At 43.1% G+C, this 14,434-nt stretch overlaps 1 long non-coding RNA gene across 1 annotated transcript; it reads left to right on the top strand.

Annotated features, from left to right (window-relative positions):
- Positions 1 to 5,982: 5,982 nt before the first annotated feature.
- On the top strand, positions 5,983 to 14,002 carry LOC109370965. Its single transcript, XR_002121559.1, has 2 exons — positions 5,983 to 6,047; positions 12,778 to 14,002. It is a non-coding gene; the product is annotated as an uncharacterized LOC109370965 (long non-coding RNA).
- The last annotated feature ends 432 nt before the right edge of the window (positions 14,003 to 14,434 follow it).

Raw genomic sequence — 14,434 nt, 5'->3', positions numbered from 1 at the left:
GTCACCTTCTAACGCCTGTCCCAGATGTGTCCTTGTCCCAGATGTGTCCTTACATTTACTATTCTTGGCATCTCACTCTCAAATGAGTTTGCCTACAGACAGCCTTCTGGGGATTCAATTAAACTCTAAAATAAAATAAACACTATCCCTTAGTAAGGGCTTGAATGCTAAGTAGAGCCATTATTTGAACAAAATAGGGCCGTAAGTTTCAGTGTTTGTGTCCTCTATTTTCATCAGCAAGGGGTCAGAAAGAAGTGAAGATGGGAAAGCCCGGTTCATTAACTCAGTTCATCCACCCTTAGAGCTTTTCCACTGCTGCTTTGAAGTGAGCAAAACACCTCAGAAGCATTTTGTTTGGCAGCACTTCTGCAAGTCAGTGACTCAAGGCAAAGTCACTGTAACAGCTTCTGTTCTTTCTCAGATGATAAACCTCCTGGAGATGTCTTGCACGGGCTGTGCAGTGACACTGAGCCCTGGGCTCTGGTGTCATTTATCTGTTGAGTGACCTCAGGCAAGTTGACATCTTTGTTGTTGTCTAATTTCAGTACTTGCTTGGTTCAAAGTGATCTACAAGTTGTTCTTAGAATCTTTAGTCCAGATTTTTTTGTTTTGGTCATGGAAAAGTGCTTGCCTGAGTGTGTATAGAAATTGGGTGAGCTGCTGCCACAGAGAATTGTGGCCAGTCTGCAAGGGAGGAATGTGAACAGTGAAAGAATCCCAAAATTGAGATCTCACACCAGAAATGTGTTTGGGGCACCAGATTTAGATTTTGGGCAACAAGATGTTCCCCGAGATGTGTTTGACAATGTGCAGTGTAGTGCAGCTTATGTGAACTTTCTTCTGAACCTTATCATAAATTCCAATCTACTGTAATTTCTGGTTGGTTCCATTTCACCTGACGCTTGCTTTGCAGCTGACCAGTAGGCACCAATACAGGCCAGAAGCAGCAGTCACTCTTTGAAGGCTGCTGGCAGTGTAAGCTGGAGTGCAGCCTGCAAGATGCCTGCAGTCATCCTGCTCTGCAGAGCACTGGGAGACTTCAGCTGGTTTGGGCCACTCAACTCTGAGAGTGATGGAAACCAATTAACAGAGAAAACTGCAGAGAAGACTGATGAAATGATCAAGAGGTCTGGAAAACTGTGGCCAACAGAGTAGAGGGAAATAATTGGATTGTGTAGCTTAAAGAGAAAACTAAGTGATAATAATCTTAATGGATGCAGGAAGGTGGCTGCAGGAAGGGAGTGGTGCCTTCATCACATCTGCTGCAGCTAAGAAATTGCAGGCACAGTTTGCGGCGAGGAAAATCCAAATTAAATATAAGGCAAACCTTTTCCATGGCTTTTATTGCCTCTTCCACCAAAGGCAAGGGAATGAAGACTTCAGGTTAAACAAATGTGTAGCAGGAACGATGTCCAGAGCTCGTGCTCTCATGAAGCAGAGGCTTAACTTTATAAATAACACAGATCATTTCTGTTTTTCAGTGATCCTAAGTACCCAGATAAAGCTGGCTGTCCACGTGCCTGCACTTTGTTCTCTTCCCAAACACTTGCATACAAATGATGTTAGAAGACAACAGACCTTCATTAGGTCTTCCTGTCAGGTTCCCCAAGGTGATCTGACCTCCTTAATTTTAGCACTTATTGTAATAGCACAGCTGTGCTATTCTCAGGAAGGTTTGGGCACCATGCAGTCAATCACAGTCTTAGCAGCTCTCTTATTGTTAAGATGCGATATTTTTATTTATATCTCTCAGTTTAAAAGAAGCTAAAATAAAAAACGGCAGAGTTTTTTAATCCAGCTTTGCTGCTTACTGCTGCTGCAGCTGCACACAACCTGGGGTGCACCCATTCCTCTGCATGACAGCAAATTGCTTCCCTTTTTTGATACAAAATGAATTCAGGAAGATTTGGAGTTGGAGTGGAAGCATCGGTGTTAAAAGGAGGTGTTTCCAGAAGGGAATGCTGAGGAACAACTATGGACTTTGCTGTCTGCTTGGGTTTGTGAGAAAACCACACTGATTTGCACTATGATCAATGAAAATCAGCGTTTTCTGAAACTAACAGTTCCTCATGGAAAAAGCTGCATTGGAAAGATTCCTTGGGGTCAGGTCCAGTCTATAGAAGAGAACTTTTGAGCACAGAGTGTCAAATAAACTGCTTTCTCAGCTTACTGAATACTGCGCTGTTAGAGCCTGGTGAGGCAGGGCTCCAAATATCCCTTTCTTATTGGAAAAGAGAGACAGGGTGGGTCGGAGTGTGATTTTTAGCACCTGGGGAGGGACAAGGCTAAGCAGGCAGTGAGTCTGTCCGTGTGGATTTTCTACATGTCAATATTGCTTATCTCTTCCATTCCCATCTCTCTGCCATGCACTCATCTTAGTTCATAGAGACGAGTATACTCCTTTTTGACAGAAACTTACACAAGGTCACTTGTTCATCCCACTCCTAGCATGGTTCAGTTTACGAAATTGCAGCGTTTCTGCTGGATTTAAATGTGCTTTTCTGTCCTTACACTGTTGGTTTTTCTTTAGCTACTGTACTCCAGAAATGCCCAAGCTGCTGTGTTGCTGAGGAGATGTGAAGTGGTGGGAAAGGTGATGCCCTGGTGCTGGCAGCTTGCAGTGTTTCATTGAGGATATCTGCAGGGATCTTGCTTCATGAAGGCCATTCTGGAATAGCCTTTGCACTTGGTAATTAAATCCAGCACACACACACCAATCAGAGCTGCTCATGCAGGGTTACAGATCAGATGGATCTGAGGGTTACTCCAAGGCCAGGTGTCAGTACTGATGCAATTAAAAGCAAGATTTACAGTGGGCTGGAGAGTGAACCAAGTAGGTGGGCAGAGAAGAGCTGAGAGCCCAGCAACCTGTCACACCTTCAGTGAGATTCTGTACTCCTGCCTGCTAGGTGGATGCTGGTGCTTGAGAAGAAGTCTGGAAGGAGCATCATCCTGCTCTGAAAACATAACCTCACTCCTCTCCTTTCACATTACAGCTGCTTTTGCTATCCATGTGAAAGAGCAAGCTCAATTCCTAGCACCCAGGCTTGTGCCTCCATACAGCTCCAGTATATAGCCCCTGAGAGCCACTTACTGAGCTCCATGTCCTGCATCCTTTGCTGTCGTGTGGTTTGGTCAGTGCTGCTCTAGATCTCAGGCACTGAACATCTGCTTGGTGTAGAAGGCTGGAGCCCTGGGGCAGAACTCCAAAGGAACTGGTTTGATAGCACTTGTGTATCCCTTGGTTCAGGTTAAGCCTTCTAGCCTAGAAGAGAGTGGTCAGCTTTAAGGTGAAATACATATTACTGTGCTTTGGTATCTAAAAGACAAAAACCACGAATGACTCTCTTCAACCCTTTTTATATTCAGTGGAGAGAAATGAGGATCTCAAGCGTGATTCACTGGACTTGTCTTAGCAGCTCATTTTAGGAAGAAATGATTTGCTTTTTTCTCTCCTTCCTGTAAAAGGGACGTACAGTGAACAGGTTAGTCTCAGAAATCTAACTTTTGCCATCTGAAGTCAGAGCCCATGCCTGCCTTTTTAAAGAGCTTTAAGACTTTTCTTCCAGGCAGAGATCCACCCAGAAGTTGAAGATGTCAGCCTCCACTGGCAGTTTACTGCCAGATCCATCACACTCCATGTGGCATACAACATGCTTCCCGACTTCACTGAGAATTTAAATGCAATGGGAGGCTTCATCTCTTTGTATCTGCCTGTTTCATTACATTGCCAGAAGCGGGCTGATAGCTGAGACCTCTGCAGGGCTCTGATGGGTTTGTTCAATAAGGAGTTGACACTTACAGTCACTGCTTGACTCCGTAACAAACGTGCCCAAGTGAATTCCCCAGTTTTATGCTATTAACTTTTCTCCGAGCCCGCTCAAGGAATTAGAGTTTGATAGATGACTCTTTTCCTTGTCCCAGAAGTGCAGAGATTTCTTTATCTTTCGTTCCAGCTCCCTTGTGCAGCAAAGGCTTGCAGGAGAGCACAAAGAAGAGGGCAGGTGACAGCGTATGGAGGCAGAACAGGCTGCAGGGTGACTGCGGGTGCCAGGAGCTGGAGATGTGATGTCAGAGTACCGATGAACTCAGGACATGCAAGGGAGATGCTCCCTGCAGGCAGGTGGATGGCCTGGAATGATGTTGCCCTGCTGTTGCTGATGCCACACAGCCATTTTCTTGTCCTTCCACAATGTTTTTTTTTGAAGTGTCTGAGTATTGTTGCACTGCAGAAATCAAGAGAGAGGAGAACTCTTTGCCCTTCCAAAACCAATGTAGGCTCTCACAACAAAAGCCCAATACTGGAGATTAGAAATGGGGAAATCTGAGCATATACTGATGGTGTTCATGTAGATCAGCCAGAGGGAGAATGAATAAAAGATATATGCTTTAATGATTGTACTTAAAGACTAGGATTGGAGTTGACATGAATACAGTAGGTGCAGCGTTTAATTCCCTGTCACAAAGGTGCTGTTTGTACCCCCTGCCTTGACTGCTGCCCACATTAATCAAGAAAGCCAAGATGGTGTGACTTGCTGAAGCTTACGGTGGAGCTAGACTTCACAAGTATGATATGCTGTTTGGTAGCTCTTCTATCTGAAGAAGCAGGTATGGTTCACTGGACCAGACAGGAAACAAAGATTAGAATGAGGCTTGAATGTCTGCTCTGCAGCATATCCTCTGTTTATGTTTCTCTCAAGTGTAGATAATTAGCTTTTCCTGCTTCTATAAAGCACATAGAAATAACATAAAAGCAAAATGCCATTTTCAAATTAAATGCTATTATTAACATCTTGTGTTTGATGGATGATTATGGTGTTACAGCAACATAAATACTTCTCTGGGGGCACTTGGCCAGTGATGTTGTAGGATGCTTTGCAGTTCCAACCTGATTAAAAATAAAATTCTATTACCCATCTCTGAAGAGATTCAAACCATTGAATAGCAATCAGAAAGAGATTCTGCCAACTGTGAGGCATAAATACTGACAGCCCTGGCTACAAATATTTTCTTTTTTTTTAAATTTATTTAGTTAGTTTTGGTAAAAATGAACTTAAAAATTGGAAAGGATGTGACTCAGAAACAGTCCAGGAACATAAAATGGAAGTAAATGGTAAAGAAGTTCCAGAGCTACATTATTCCAGCACTGTGGTTTAGGGAAGCAGAAGTATTTTAAAAATCAGGAAAAAAAGTCTCTGGCAGCCAATGTGGATTATAGCACCGGAGCAGGCAGATGAAAAATGGCTGAGAAAAGCATTTTCTCATAGTTTGAGGAAGTTTGAAGGAAATGTGGATGTGAAAAAGTAACATCTGTGAACAGTGTTTGCTTCTTGGTTGGAACAGCAAGGTGCAAGGCATTCGTTGTGATAGCAGCACTGCAATGTATGTTGGTGAGGCTGAGGCTCATTCACACCTTTCTCACTCCTAAGCGCTGAGGATCATCTCAAAAAAGCCTGAGGATCTCAGGTGACAGCATCCATTTGACTTTAGCTGCTTGGCTATAAAAAAGCCAAACTCCCTAAAATTCTATGCTGCACGATTCATATGCAGCAGTTCTCCAGTCATGGGGCTGGTAGTGCTGTAGCAGATCAGAAATTGATAGTTTAAACTCAGTCAGCTCTCACGTTCTTAAAACTACACTTCTTGCAAATCAGTACATGGACAATTCATAACCATCAATGATCCTGGCAAAAATCAGAGAAAGTTACAGCGACTGGGAAATAAAGGACTGGTTAGGAAGGATCAGGACAAGAAGGCAGAGAAATAGGAATCAGGGGAGGGAAACTTAGGGAGACTACAGGTGCAAAAAGTGATTTTGAGACAAATGCTATCTGTAGTGGAAATGCTGAGTCACAGCAGTGATGGAACACCTGGTGGGAAGGCAGGGCCAACCCAGGGCTCAGGTGTGAGCAATGCAGCTGAGTGACCAGAAGGGGTGGAGCCAGGATGCAGCCCTTCCCAGCCCTCATTTAAGGGTTGGCAGTGGAGGTGAGGGTTTCTCACTGGGGGATCTCTACCTCCCTGAGGATCTGATGCATCTTCCGAAGGTAAGTAGTTTTTTTTTTCCTTTTTTTTTTTTTTTCTTTCTTCCCCCCTCTTTGTGCTTGCTGTTATTGTTCTGAGTGAATTCTTGTTTTCTGCAGCTTGGGTTCTTGCTGCTTTGTTGTCTTGTTGTGCTTTCTGTCACATTATGCTATCTTCGCATACCTAGGACATACTGTGCTTTTGTATGTATGCGTATGTATTTTTTTATTTGTAGATGTATGCATTACAGAAAATCCCTGGCTTTGGGGTGTGTAAATAAGGCATGTGTTGGTACTGCTTCAGCCATTACAGGGGGCACCTGTGCAGCACAGCAGCCTGATCAGCCCTGATAGGGCTGTTAATGTGACCCTTTCCTGGTATCAGGCTGTGCTGACTGACAGCATGGGGATGGCTGTGTGCTAAACCCAACAGCAGCCATCTTCTCATTTGTTTATTTCCCTAATTGAGCTCAGGAGTATTAATGAAGAGGAGAAGAATGGTCTGCTAAGGCTAGAAAAGAGGAGATATTTCATATTCTCAGAACTAGGATGAGACTAAAACTCTTGATGATATCTTGGTGCTTTGTGTTCGTTTCCAAGAAGGCCCCCTAGATGCTATAAACAAGGTTCTGGTTGTTTGTATTACATGTGGTAGGAAAGTTAAATATATAATGAGGTAATTAAAATGGTTCAGGTTTCTGGGAAGTTTGGAATTTTGATCTGGGTACAGATTTAAGTGGGACTTTGGCACTGGTGGGAGATGTTCAGGCTTCTTTCCCCTGTCACTTCTGATCTTTATGCATCTCAGCTCTTACATTGAGCCAGGCTTGGAAATAGAAATGTCAATAAGCAATCATCTTCTCCAGAGATTCCTGCTCCACTTTCACAGATCTGCAAAATCTTCGTGGGTTGTTTTAAGCAGCCAAACACTGGTTTGCAGAGTGTTGTTACAGACTTGAGGAGATTCAACAAATGCATAAAGGCTTTTCTTTTTTTTCCCATTATTTCTCATAATTACCTGTTTCCTGTTTGTTTGGTGAGTTTCAAGTCATTCTTTTTAGAGTGATGTTTTCATTTTTTAGATGAAAACGCTGTTGAAACAGAACCTGCACCTTTAGAGTACATATCCAACTCTGAACTGTGTATCCTCAGAAAGAGATATAAGGAAACAAAAGAAATCTCTGAAGCTGTAAGATAAAGCCTTTGAAGATTGCAGGACAAAAGCAACCTACAAAAAACAATCAAAAAACCTTGAACAATAAACAATCAGTGCAGTGTGTTTTGATAGAAGGCTTCATTGTAAATTCAGACTCTTCACTAAAAGTCCAAGTTTTATCCTTAAAATATGGATTATTTTTGTCACCACAGATCTTCATCATATATTTACCTGCTGTTATTGGAAGACCATCACCTTGAGCAGACAGTGCCCTTTAAATTCCAGGTGTAACTTTTTGTAATTATAAATGCAGCCATACCAAATGACTTGGATGAATGACATGCTCTAGTCTGTTTCAGTGCCTTATTTTGTCAGATGGGGAAGAAAAGTTGCTTGTAACAGGGTCACAGACAGTGCACCTCAGTTTCCTCATCTGCAGTATGGTGATAAGGGTAACACTTTATTACTGAGCTAAGCAATAACATGTAAGTATTAAGAGTGTGCTTTTGTGGCTGTGCTGATATAAGAAGACCAGCTTACAGGTGAACAAGCTCATCCCCTAGTAGAACAGCCTGCTAGTAGCATAGACTGTGCTCCTTTTTCCATAGCAATAGCTGTAGTCTGAAGTGTGTGCACGAGATAGGACTGTAACCATACTGCAGAGGCTGTGCTGCCTATGTTTATCAGTACAAGTGATGTGCTAAAGCATTTTGCATTACAAAAATGTCCTGAAAATGCTCTGAAGTGAAAACCTGGCTCCTGGAAGTCAGTGTGAGGTTTGTTGTTGACTCCTGTGCAGGAGGAATTCCCTTGAAGCCCTCAGGGAGCTATGATTTGTTACTATGAAAACAACCTAGCTTCACTAAGTGAAATTCACTCTCTTGTGGAAGGTAGAAGTCTCCTGATTCTAGGAATGAAAAAGGATCATCCCTTACAGTTTAAAGTTTATGCACTGAACCTTTGACAGCTCAAACCAAAACCTGGTGGGGATGTTTTGTTGTTACAGGCTTGTTACGGATGCGGGTCACACAAGCAAGTCTTTGGCTTCAGGAAATAAGCAGCCTCAGTGTGCACAAGCAGCACAGAATTGGGACTCTGGCAGTCGCCTCAGCCTTAGCCCTTTCCATCAATGCCTCGTTCCTTGACTGCAAGTTGGCATGCCTGTTTATTTGGGTTGGTTATTTTTGTAGGCATTTGATTTATAAGTAGCTGCAGAGGGGAAAAAAGCAAACAGCCCCTGGCCTGGCTCTGTTGCATTGCAGCACAGATTGGAAGCTCTAGACAAACAGTAGGTAGTGCAATCTGCATGAGTAATTCTTTATTAAACTTAACCAGAACAAAGCCTTGAAACCAAGACAAGGAGGTGCGTGTGGCCCTCTCAGCACATGGCTTGGATGCAGGGGATGCATGCTCCTGCAGCATGCTCTACACACAGGCTGTCATGCAGAGGTTCCCTGTGTGGATGCACAACATGCTTGTGTGTGTACACGAAGGATTTGTGCGACTCTAAGGACACCTATAACACAGGATGCTCCCATGTGCAAATGCACGGAGTACTTACACTGCAGACATTATTTCCTCCTTTAGGAAGAGAAGAGCCATATATATATGTGCATGTTTGTTTGTACATGTTTACAGATTGACGTGCAAAGATAAATGAATGTGTGCCTGCAAGTACCCAATGCCTGTGTTTCTTTATGGTGGGGGCTTACGTTCCCAAAGCTATGTGAGGTGTTGGCGTGGCAAAGATGAAGTTCTCTCCTCGGGGCTTAGCTCTGAAGATGTATTTTCAGATTCCATATTTCTCTCATGGTAGCTTTGCTGTTTTCTGCCAGATGCTAATTGTGTTGGAGCAATTTACTATTACTTGCATTTTGCCATTGTTGAGGGGAAAAACTAATGGGGAATGGTGTTTTATGATGTCAGATGTTGCCTGGAAGAGAGACAGCTTCCTCTGAATGACTCACAGCCCAATAACACCAAAGGGGAAGGTAAAGCACAGGGCAGCCTGGTGCCCCCTCACCCAGCAGATAGAGGCTCTCTTTCCTTGTGGAACCTTTTTCTGTCCCTGCTTCCTGAAATGGATGTGTTGTCTTTAGGATGAACAGCTTTTTTTTGTCAGGGACTTACATTATGGATGCAGTAAAGTTTTTCATTTAGTTTCTCTCCTGTATGCTTAAATGTTATCTCGAAAGACATATCCAGGAGATATGAGGTTAAATCAGGAATCGACAATTATCCCAGGGAAAATAGGATACAAGCTCTTTATTTTAGGGAAGATTTTGATTAAGCAAGTAGTGCACAGTCCCATTTCTGTTTCTTACCTTATTCTGAAGGCCATGAAGCACATTTGCAATTAAATTGAGTCTAGTTACCCTCCAAAGTAAAAGAAATCTGTTCCGAAAATTACTAGTATGAGTCTCTCTACCTTTTGACAAATTATTTTCTAATGAAAAACATCTGCTCAGGCTAAGAAGGTTCACTCATCTTTACTTCTGCCTCATGTGAATGGTTTTTATTTTGCATATTGCAATATTGCATATTGGTCATATAACTGAAAGGGACAGGAAGGTATTGATAAAACGTAGCAATGCTGTGAGTAGAATGGAATTTTTCCCTCCCCTCCATGTAATTATCCTTTTCTTTATAACAGGTGTAATGAGCAGAGCACCTGATGGCTAATGATAATCCAGATGGCTTGGAATTGTAACTCCATATGCTGCATCATTTAATGCGAAACAGTGCTGAAGTTAACTCTGTGTGGGTTGGTGAAACAAACTTCCTTGTTTATTTTAGAAGTTTATGTTGGCAAACAAGAAATTAAAAGTGAAACCCATGGATATGTGACCAGTAGGTTAATGGGAAAGCATCCATGCTGGTATTTTCTCTAAATCATGGGCAGAGAAGGGTTTGCTCTCCCAGAGACTTGCATTTTTGTGTTGTCTGATGACACTTTCTCAGCAGCTGGGCGTACTGCTTTGTGTTGTGCTGTGACTGCTTGAAGCCTGAAGCCTGGATCTGGCTCTGTGTGTAAGGGGTACAGTCAGGTGTTCCAGCAGCTCAGTGGTGCTTCTTGACTCCCAGAAATAACTTTATAATGCTCCTTTCTATGAGAAGAGGTGGCTGTTCTCCTTCTGCACTACTGGGATCAGTCCTAGATCACGAGATGGCTTTTAGGATGTGATATGTTGCTGTCAGTCTTGCAGGTGTCTCTTCTGAGCTATTTCACACAGTTGGGTCCAATAATCCGGCCATGCTGACATACAGAATTATTTCTGGAGCTGTGTATTCACTGTGGATATAGTCACAGCTGGAGCCAGGCTAGCATGAATGTTTTCTCTTTAGGGAAAAGTGAATCTGTAAGTTCTAAGGATTCCGTATAGAATCCTTACAGAGGATCCTTACAGAGAGATGGTGTCATTCCCCTCGTGTTATGAGAGAGGAAACTGGAGCAGGTTGGCTTTAATTCAGTGAAGCACTGAAACACCATGGGACATAAGCACATGCTTTCACGTTTGGCTAAACTGGTGCTGTTCAGAGACATCGTGATTTGCCCAAAGTCTCACAGCAAGCTGAAAATAGAAATCAGGAGTTTTTTGCACAGCTACTGGAGCTACTTGGTTTTGACAGGTTTTCTTCCTGTGCTGCCCAGAGGACAAGCAGCATTTTTCTTTACAAAACAAAAACAAATGTGCCTTAGTAAATACTGTGATTTCTGCAAAACGGCTTTTGTAGTCTGCACTGAGAGGTGAGGAACTGTTTCTGTAGGTCAACAGCAGTGCTTGTCTGTGCTGGGTTTTGGAAAAGTTCTTGAGGTGGTGGTGTGAAAACAGATCAGTCCAGGGCCTGGCACAGACAGCCTGGCATCAGTTGACTTGGGAAGGATTTCTGGTGTTTCAAGCAGAGATTCCTTTGTCTGCATCAGAAGATGAATGGGTTTCTAGTCAAGGAAGAGAAATAAATCCTTTTGTTAGAATCCAGTCAGGGCTGATCCTAACATCTGGTTTGCAATAGTGATTTGATTAGCAGGAAACAGTGCTGTTGCCTCTCCAGCTCTGGGAACAGAGCTGCCCACATATCCAGAGAAAAATGTCAGCTTTGTCTGTGTATTTATGCCATTCACTTGCAGTAAGAACTGAGTCTTGGTAGAATCCATGAGTTTCATACTCACAGCCCATTTCTCTCTTATTTGAGTCAATTTCTGACAGCATGTATATATTAAAAAAAATAATATTGCATATGGCCTTTGTGTTGAGTCCTTCTGGTGCCTGAACAAGGAACTGTTTCAAGGGGTGTACACCTACCTGCAGAAAGAGACAGCTTGATGCTTTAGTAGAGTGACATCAGTTTTCTTCAGTAAGTCAACAAAATGAGTAAACACAGATGCAGTCTCCTCTGTTCCTCGTGTGGCATGCTGTGCTTTAACCAACTCTTGGCCTTGGATGTAAAAGAATTTAATCTTAATTCAGGACAATGCATGTTGTGAAGAAAGCAAAAGTGGGATTTCTAGATTTCTGAGACCTGGGACTAAATGAAAGGGTCTGTTGTAGTTCTTTGTATTGAAAGATTGAGGTAATACACCTCAGAAAAGAGACTCTATGCACATTCTCATTTCATACCTGACAGAAAGCTGGGGCGAGATGAATACCTGCTCCTAACGTTAAGTAACAAGTAGGTGAAAAGGCTTTTGCTCTTCTCCTAAGTAGCTGATGATGCTGTATGAGGAGAAATGTTTTTACGGTAAAGGCTTTAATACAGATCATGGATTTAAACCTTCCTGCTGGCTCGAGGGACCACTTGTGTGGCTGAGCTCTGAAGAGTGCTGCTGAGGCATGGTAGGTGCTAAATAGTGCTGCTTTGGCTTTCAGCTTTGCACATACTGAGGAGGATTCCCCAACCAATGCTGATCTATGGAGATTTGTTGAGAATTACTCAAGCTCACCAGCATGCATCTGCAAAGGGTCTTGGCTGCTTTCTGCAGTCTGGCGAAGGAAAGGGATCAGGAGGCTGAAGGGTCCTCCATCGAGAGGACAGCTGAGTTACCAAGATGTGATGCTTCATAATGGTTCCTAGTGCTTTAAAGCTTTGGTAAATAACAAAATGAGGGAAAGGGGTGGTATTGTTGTAGGGGAAAAAGAAAACCCAAGATATCTGAGAATTGTTAATGCAGGAAGTGAAGAGCTAGATTTTCCAGAGCACATAAGCGTGTTAAGTGCTTAATTTCCTCCTCAGGCCTGGCACTTGGCTGCCATGTGAAGAAGGAAAGGCCAAAAAAAAACAAAACCCACAACAGTAGTAGCAAAGGAATAATTTCCTCAAACATACTCTGATGGAGACAGCATGCTGAGGTCTGTGTGAGCTCTTCAGACCCACAGCAGGGAGGCACAGCCCTCTTGCCTGCAAGCTGCAGGCTGGAACTGCATCTACCTTGTCCTCCTGGCTTGGAAGTGAAGATTGGGGAAGTTGTTCTATCAGCAGGATGAGAGCTGAGACAGACTTTTCTATTCTCTCACCTGTTTTCCTGGCTGTTAGAAGATAGTCCCAAAAAGACTTGTCTTCCACCTTGAGGTGGCACTGTTCATCTTTGCCTGTTCTTAGGGGAAGCCACGTGCTTGCTCTGCTCCTGGGTGCCTGAAGAGCTCTGGAAATCCAGCTTGAACAGCCTGGAGAGGCCTGGACTTACCTGATGGGAGTTTTCAGCAGTGATACTCACTACAAATCAAGAAGAAAATGAAATATCAAGGACCACCTTACAGCAGGCAATCCAGAGACTTTCTGAAACTAAATTGCAAAGACCAAGTGGGGATGCTGAGTGAGTGACTGCAGACAAAGCATAAGACACCCAGGCAATGAAAGAAAGAAATGAAGCTAAACAGAGGTGGAGCACAATAAAAATTGTACTCAGACACTGCCTGCGGTTAATTCAAGCTGAGCTGTGGGGGATCTCACTGAATTCCTTTCTCCTCTTCTTCAAGTGCTTATTTACCCAGGTGGTACATGGATGACATCCTCTGTATGAGAGCTACCAGCAATTTTAGGTCTGTTTAAACAAGTATTAGGAAGGTATTGAGATGGTAGCAGGGAGATTAGACAGTCACTGAGTACCGTAAGAAGATCTGAACCTACACAAATGCCTTATATTGACAACAGAACGCTTCAGAACAATTTGAAGTAAATGTATTTTCAAACTATGTCTTCCCCTTTCTTAGAATTGAACAGAATCTGTTTAAGCATTAAGACCAAACTTATCCCTGTGTAATGAAGTTCACTGCTGAGCAAAATGCATGTGCAGATGTGCTGGTGGTCCAGGAAGGGCCAGAGCTGCTTTGCACTCTTCCTTTCCCTGTGGACTGAGCTCACAACAGAAGGAGGCTGTTTGCATCGTCCACATGGGAAACTGGAAGTAACGTGGCTAAGCTGAAAAAGTCTGCTACTGTCTCTAAGACATCTGCTGAAGCTGATCTGCTGACTCCCAGGATGTCATCACATGCTGCCTGCCATTTGCAAAGGGTGTGTTATGTTCCTACAGAGCTAAAAAAGGGGCTCAGAGGCTGGAGGAGTTCAGTCTCACTTTATCCAATTGAGTGGAATTTGTCTTTGTAAAAAAGGGCAGACACAAGAAATGGGCTGAGGGGGAATAGCCAAGTTCTTCCTATGCCTCTGCAGTGTGAGGGCTGTGCACCACTGAGGAGGCATCTCAGCTTCACCTTAGATCAGATACCCGCTGTGACTGCAGAGTTAAGGCAACTTGGTTGTTTAGCAAGTAACCACAAAGGAATGCACAGTAGTTATGTCAAAGCTCATCCCTTTTAGCTTTTCAACACTGCAAAATAAATTTAGAGGGGGTCATCTTTTTAGCAGACGCTTGGAGCATGACTCAGTCTTCTGGGGGCATTAAGAAGAGTTTCTTAACTGCTCTGCACCCAGTGCTGTCCTGCTGCATCTCACAGCCCTCTGCTTTTACTGCTGCCATATTGACAACACAGGCACTTTCAGATTATTTATCCTGCCTGTGCTTTTTCATTTAACTTCTCCCAAAGTCCATTACCCTCAATGACACTTCCAATTGGCATTTGAATTTAAGGTGAAATCTAGACCTTGTAAGAAATAGGTTATTTTGTTCTTCTTCAGATGGTTCTGTCTCCTACGCAGTGTCACTTTGGCTGATTCATTTATACAACCTGACAAAAATCTCCCAGTCTTTTATGAACGACTTCTCTGTGAATGTCACACTGAATTTGCTTAGTTGAATGCT

The sequence above is a fragment of the Meleagris gallopavo genome, chromosome 25 (assembly GCF_000146605.3).
Source record: "Meleagris gallopavo isolate NT-WF06-2002-E0010 breed Aviagen turkey brand Nicholas breeding stock chromosome 25, Turkey_5.1, whole genome shotgun sequence".
NCBI lineage: Eukaryota > Metazoa > Chordata > Aves > Galliformes > Phasianidae > Meleagris > Meleagris gallopavo.
The sequence above is the reverse complement of the archived record's forward strand: the minus strand, read 5'-3'. Positions and strand labels throughout refer to the sequence as shown.